Source organism: Pleurodeles waltl, chromosome 12 (assembly GCF_031143425.1).
Source record: "Pleurodeles waltl isolate 20211129_DDA chromosome 12, aPleWal1.hap1.20221129, whole genome shotgun sequence".
NCBI lineage: Eukaryota > Metazoa > Chordata > Amphibia > Caudata > Salamandridae > Pleurodeles > Pleurodeles waltl.
The window spans coordinates 687,766,739-687,773,727 of record NC_090451.1 but is presented as its reverse complement, the minus strand read 5'-3'; the positions used below and the strand labels follow the sequence as shown (position 1 = coordinate 687,773,727).

The 6,989-nt window shown below is 41.7% G+C and overlaps 1 protein-coding gene across 1 annotated transcript in view; it reads left to right on the top strand.

Annotated features, from left to right (window-relative positions):
• Positions 1–6,989, top strand: part of LOC138267267 (macrophage mannose receptor 1-like) — a 186,603-nt gene that overhangs the window by 152,936 nt on the left and 26,678 nt on the right. The window lies entirely within an intron of this gene.

The following is a 6,989-nucleotide window of genomic DNA, read 5'->3' as shown; positions in this document are numbered from 1 at the left end:
CGCTTTTCAGCTAGAAGCACGCTAATCCGGAACCCAAGAGGAATTAGTGGTGGATTAGCATAGCGATAGTAATGGGTCACACCATGTTTGAAACTGATGTTCTTCTATAAGATTAATAATGTTTCTTTGCCCTGATGAAGGTCGGAGTTGAATGGACATATTGCTTGATGAAACATCAGCATTTTGCCAATGATCCCAATATTGTTTCTTGACGCTTTTGACACCTACCAGAAGCATTAGGTAAATGCTTATAAAAGCTAACAGTATATATTAACTGAATCATGTGATGGGTGTCATTTAAGAAGGAATACTTTTTCATTAGCCAGTCCTTCTCCGCAGCATGAACAGTGAGCTACCGAACCACAGTAGGTAATGATATCATGGGCCAGTCTCCAGCTCTTTTCATAGTTGAAAATGTCTGGTTCAGTCCGGTCTTGAACTGTAGTGGCAACTCTGTTGTCGGAGGACTTGGGTTGTAGTACAAAGTATCAACCTTACACGTAGGTAAACTCTAAAATATCAAATACTGCTATTTGGTGTCAATTTAAGCATGCTTAGGGAAGCGTGGATTTACTATTCAAGCTCAACATCTACTCACCTGAGGTTTAAGTATCTACCCGCACATACTTCACAAGTCAGTACTGGAAAGTGTGTGCAGGTTGATACTTAAAACTCAGTATTTTGGCGCCACGCCTCAGTTTGATGTCAATCATTGGATGATACTTGAAGTGCCAGTTTTACATTTCCAGTCCTATTGAATTTAATGTACTTTTAACATAACTAACGTTCCAGACCAGTAAGTATTAGGTTATCGGATGTCGATATCGGAGCATTGTTACTATGGAAATTGGGGTTAAGGGTTGAGAGAGGGCGAATGTTAGATACATCAGGAATTGAGGTCAGTCATTTCCCAAGACTATCGTGAAGACTTCTTTTTTTTTAAATTGTTTTCAATTATAGTATCAATTATGAAATGATTATGGATTGTTTCTTTTTGCGGGGGAAAAAGTCACTTGCTTTATACCTTTGATTCGTGGTGAGTCGTAACACAAGTTGACTTACTGATAGGTCTAATGTTGGCAGCAAGGTCTGATCATTGTTCACGTTAACCCCTTGTCTGATGGTCTCACGTTATGTATTGCTTCTCAGTTCCACCTTACCCCCTCCTCTCCGTGGAAGTCTCTGCTTGTAATGAGTGCCACTGGTGTTGCCTGTGAGGTAATAGGATGGCTCCTTCTTGTACTGAGGTCACTTTAAACAGTTGCACATAGTGCACCCTTCTTTGTGACGTGGGAGCCTAGAATGAGCTGAAGATGTGATTCAGGCAGTGGAGCAGGGAGCTGACATTGCAGATATTTAGGTATAGGAGGGATAGAATATTTTTATCAGGAGTGTACCAAGTGTTTTTTTTTTTTTTTTTATATTGTACACTCAAATATAGTCTTGCAAAATGGTGGCCAACCAATAGTTTTGCGGGATTTCACTAGAAATTGGAAATATTGCTATACCAGTGACTATTTCCTTGCGGCATCAGGCATTTCCCGGGAAGACTGGAAGGGTAGGGTGCCGGTTTTGTAGCAGTGCTGCAATTTTAAAAGCACCACAGAGTACCTTGTATGTGCAACAGATTTCAGACCACAACAAAAGTGCCACAATAACTCTGGTGATAAACGTACCACCTGCTGGAGAGAGCTCAGGTTTTGTCTAATGGCTGCTTTGATTCATCTAATGTAACACAGAGGGTTTGTGTGCCTGCTGCAAAGAACGTGTGCTATGCAGATCACAGAACTGTATTTTATGTGCATCTCAGTGTCACATATCCTTTTGTTACTATGCAGTTCATCAATTACAATCATCTAGCACAGTGAGCGATGAACTGCCAAAGAGCCGCTTGCAAACTGCATGGTACATGTTAGAAAGTTATGTTTTTCAGTCTTTGATTATCCTACTTTTGCTAAAAAAAAAAAAAAGGTTGTTTGGGGAGAGGTAATTTATTAGTAAAGTCAACCCTAACCAATGTTAGAAATCCTGAGTTTATGCTTCCTCACACCAAGCACTCTTACAAAATGCCTACCAGTATGATTGACATGTGAATCCCACACCTTGCAGTTCGCTTTATCTTATATAACATTTTCTATACACTGATTACATAGGTATGATTCACTGTCTCTGAACGTGTTTGTGTGTGATGTAAAGTGCTCCAACACCCTACACTGGTAAGAGAGGCACTATAAAACAAACTCTTGTCAGAGGGACTACGGTGATGGAATTATTGAAGAACCCCAAAAAAGATTACTGTGTCCTGTAAGATCATTGTTTGCTATGCCTTAAAAACTAATATAATTGAATATGTACTGAAAAATGTGTTGTAGAATGCACAGTTTGTCATTTTTTACGGGAGAGCGCAAAGCTTTCCGTCCCATGTTGTAATCTCTCTTTGGGTCTCAAACCACGCCCGTGTCACGTCAGTCTTTCATTGGTTCGTGGGCTTGCCTTTTAAACTCTGGCTGCTTTCATTAATGAAAGGCATGCATAGGTCATGCCTTTTCTGGTGTTTAGCCCTCCTCGAGCACCGCGACCAAGTACTGAAAACATACGAGGCTCAAATTTTTCCATCTGGTTTCTGGACTACTTTTTTATCTTTTTTCGCAGTGCGATCTCGCTGGGCAGAAGTTGAGCACATTGCATGACATCGATCCTGTCACCTAGGTAATTGCACTTTTGCCGATAGGTTTCACTACGAGCTAACTTATTTCCTTTTGTGTGTCTGCTTTGCATTGATGGCAGTGTCAGCTCGCTTATGTGAAACTTTAACATTTCAGTTTATATGGCAAGAAAAGTCCAGATAGTTATGTGAAACTGTTGTACTTTACAATTTCAATTTGTGTCAAGAAAAGTGCGGTTAGGAGTTTACAATGCTAATTGATCTAGCTCAAGCAAATGCGAGACCCATTGAATTGCAAATGCTTGTTTCCAAATGTTCTTGGTGTGAAAACCCCCTAAGCCCCATTGTAGAGGTCGGTCTTACTTGCTATGCACCATATAAGGCTGGTCTTACACAATTTGTCAGGGTTGCTTTGGGGTCTCCGTCCAGCCCTGTACGCAGTCCTGCACTTGTTTCTTATTAAACCTAGGAATTTTCAAGATCAGTTACTCTGAAGAACTTAAATTCCTGCTAGCAAAGTAAAGTCTGAGCCGTTAGTCAGAGTTGCCCTTTTTCCTGGCTGAACAGTTTTGTTTAAGGCCTTATAATTTGGGTTGAGCAGAAATCGCTCTGTCCCTGTTCTCTCTACGGGCTTGTAACCATGCCCATGTCAGGGATATCACTTTGGTTGGTTCGTGGGCTTGCCTTATACAATTCGCTTCATTTCATTAGTGAAAGCCATGTATATGTCATGCCTTTTCCGGTGTTTAGCCCTCGAGTGCACCGGCCAACTACTGAAAACATTCGAGGCTTTGTGTTTTCAGCATGGTTTCTGGACTACTTATTTACATGGATATTTGCGCTTTTGTAGGTTACATGGATATTTGCACTTTTGCTGATACGTTTCAGTGCGAGCGAACTTCTGTTTCCTTTTGTGTGTTTGCTACGTGGCCATCGGCTCGCTTACATGAAACAGTTTTACTTTTCAGTTTGTGGCAAGAAAAGTCCGGTTAGGAGTTTACAACGCTAATAGCTTTAACTCTAGTAAACGTGAGACCCCTTGCATTGCAAATAATTGTTTTTAATTGCAGATGCCCTTGATTAATGTTTGCTAAAGTATAGTGAGAGCGGTAGCATCATTCGGTTACAGGTAGGATCCTACTTTTATCTGTCTGGCCTGTCCCAGTTTATGCTTCTCACAATCTCTCTTCAGCGCAGCAAGGGTTAATATTTCCTCCTCTCCTATAATCCCGGAGGTCATAGTGCAGAGGTGCGTGGGTCTGTCCAGCAATGAAACTGTTAAATGTCCCAATAGGGTAGTTAGACTATGAAAATTATCCAGGGAAATTCTTGTGGACTCACTTTGAATACAGGCACAGGATGCAATTTAAAAAGCAAATCTCTGGCTGCAGGGGAAGGGCGGTATTTAATGAGTAGCTCATCAGCCTGTCTATTGCACTGAAGCGTGGCTGTCGAGCGGTGTCGGTGGCAGGTAAGTGTGGACGCTAAACTTGCCAAAAACTAACCCAGGACGTTTACCCCGAGATTAAATCTACCTCTGGAGAGAAGTGCTCAAATTGTGCATTGGGTTAATTCAGCTACTGCACAGAACTGACTGGAATCTTCATTGTGATGGGGCCAGCGTAGCCTTTCGTCCTTTACATGTTGATAAAATGATAAACATTGTTTTAGGTAATATTCATCTGCTATTTACTATGGCTTTATAACAAGCAGTGCTTGAAATGGAAAAGTAGAAGTACTTGTTTCTGAGAAGTGCCGGTACTCTCCAATGAAAATTATAACGATTTCCTTGAAGTGCAGGTACTCTCCCTCTCAAAATAAAGTGCCGGTACTCAGTACCTGCCCATTTAAAGCACTTTATAAAGGTACCATAAAAATGAATGCCGCCCTAGATGGAAAGATGGATTGGCTCAACCAATCAGAGTACTTAGAAACTTCTACCTGTTATAGCTTCCCTGCATTCTAAAACAGGGTCACGAATCGGATCGATAAGTTTCTTATTTAATTTACTATCGTGAGTAAGATTTTGGGGGAGGGTGGCAGGGCTGATAGTATTATCGCCCCATGGCTATCGACTTCTAACATTTGCTAAATTACCTCAACTTCATTTAAAGTCCCCTGTCTTTCACTGAAGTCCATAATTGTGGGGAGGTCAGTTAACAGTGTAACTTCCTGAGCGGTTGCCATTCAGGCTTAAGCATGGTTATAAATGTTGGGCCCTATGGAGAACGTTTCTACAAAGTGGCAAACCACACATCCCAACCTATAGTTGTCAGTGCCGTCCTTTTTCGGCATTCACCGAGGGGAAGAATATTACACCCACTCCAGTATCCTGCACTTCTCACCTTAGCATAATGTTGCCCTTAAATGGCATACTAAATTGCTGATTACTTTGCACAAGTACGATTATGCACTTTAAAGTGTTTTTACACTTAAATGGTATTTATCCCCCCAACATTCATACTGATATTGCTCCGAGGCTGCAACGTGCACCCCAATGCCTTTTACTCATATTTTTACTAAAATATGATGTTCTTCTAATGCATACCTTTTATACCGCGTCTGACATCTTACAACAACACTTTCTCTCTGAAATTGATGTTTTTGCACAAGAAAGTGACACTGCTTCTGCAGATTTAAGCCAAGGGTGCATTTTCACCTACGATGTGGTACAATAGCTACAAGGTGAGTGGAAGTGGAATCATGGGTATTAAACCTACACTTCCCTATTTCTACTTAGATGAATGATGTAATGCTAGTTAATGATGTGGAGTAAATATTGTTCTATGCCGTTCTATTTCACCTCGGTATTCTGGCATAAAACTGCACCTAGATGTTTGTGTGTGTGTGTGCTTAAATGTGATGTTTTCTCTTAAATGTGGTTTTGCTCCAAGAAGTGTTTCCACTCTCCTGTTGATGTCGCACGAGGCTGACGTGTTGAGCCTAAAATTGATTTTTGTGGATGAATGTGATTTGAGCTATGAGTTTATGGCTAGGGGTGGGCATAACACGAAGTGTCACTCCGCGGAATTCTGCGGAGTTGCATGAAAACTCATATTCTGTGGAGGTCCGCAAACAAGTGGAAATCGGCACGTCGCATAGCTCACGCTGACGTTTAGCTCCAAGAGCTCATTCGGTGCTGAAAAAAAGACAAACCCACCATGCGGCGCACCACAGGGTCCTGCTGCTCACTTGATTTTGCACCCGACTCTAGTAGATTTTCTAATCGAGTGGCAGCGTTCTCACCACGAATGGTTGCGACCATTTATGGTGAGGAAATCTCGCTGGGTGCTGTCCTAGCTCCCAAAAATCACTCTAGGGGATGCCAATTTTCACTTGCCAACTTATCGTTGGAGAGCTGCATGTGAGAAAAAACTCTGCCAGGCAGTGGTTGGTGGATTTTGCCCCCAAATCCTCGTTACAAGAGGGCAAAATTTTGCCAGCGGAGAAAAATGTATTGCTCATTCCTGTATGTAACAATGAGGCTAATGTTGCTCCATTGGCGATTATGCACTTCCGTATCCTGTAAATTTAAAGTCAAGGGTATAGTGATGCACACCTTTTACATCTGATGTGAAATCCTACTATCCATCGGAAGGCATTTTACTCTCTCTGTATTGAGTGATACCCAGTGGCTTCATAGTGCTGGTCTCCCTTACTGAATCTGTTTCTGAAGTTCAATAGCCTACACATTGTTTCACGAGGTCTGGTTTTGGCCTCCAAAGATAAAATTGGGAGAGATTCATATCTGACCCAGTTACAGGTTGAAGGTACCCACAGCTCACAAATCCTGTTCCCCTGGCTCATCCATAAATGCTCTCAAATGCCAGAAACACTGATCCCTGATATCCTTCCTGGATACCTTATTCGGTGACAACACCAGATGCACACTAGGTTTCATTAAAATTGCCTTACTTAAAAATAATACATAAATGAAGGCAAAATTACTCAGACCAATGTGCCGGGCTTCCTCTTCTTGGTCTCAGACAACAAAACATTCTTTTGACAGGAAAAAATTTACTACCTTAGGTTACCATAACCAGTCCCACTCATCTCCCTGTCTGAAAAAGCAAAGGGCATGAGTGAGCCCCCAGATATCATCTGCCCTATGGTCTCCAAATAATTAAATACAGTGGAGACCCTAAAAGTATCCAGTAGGGATAGGGATGTTAACATTGGTGCCCCCACCTAGCATCTCTACTAAATACTGCCACCACTAGCTGACCCTTCCCCACCAATCGCATGTACCCAGTAACACCCACAAACAAATAGAGGATTTAAACCGGAGACAAAAATGGCAGCATAAATCGAGGTAATAAGTAAT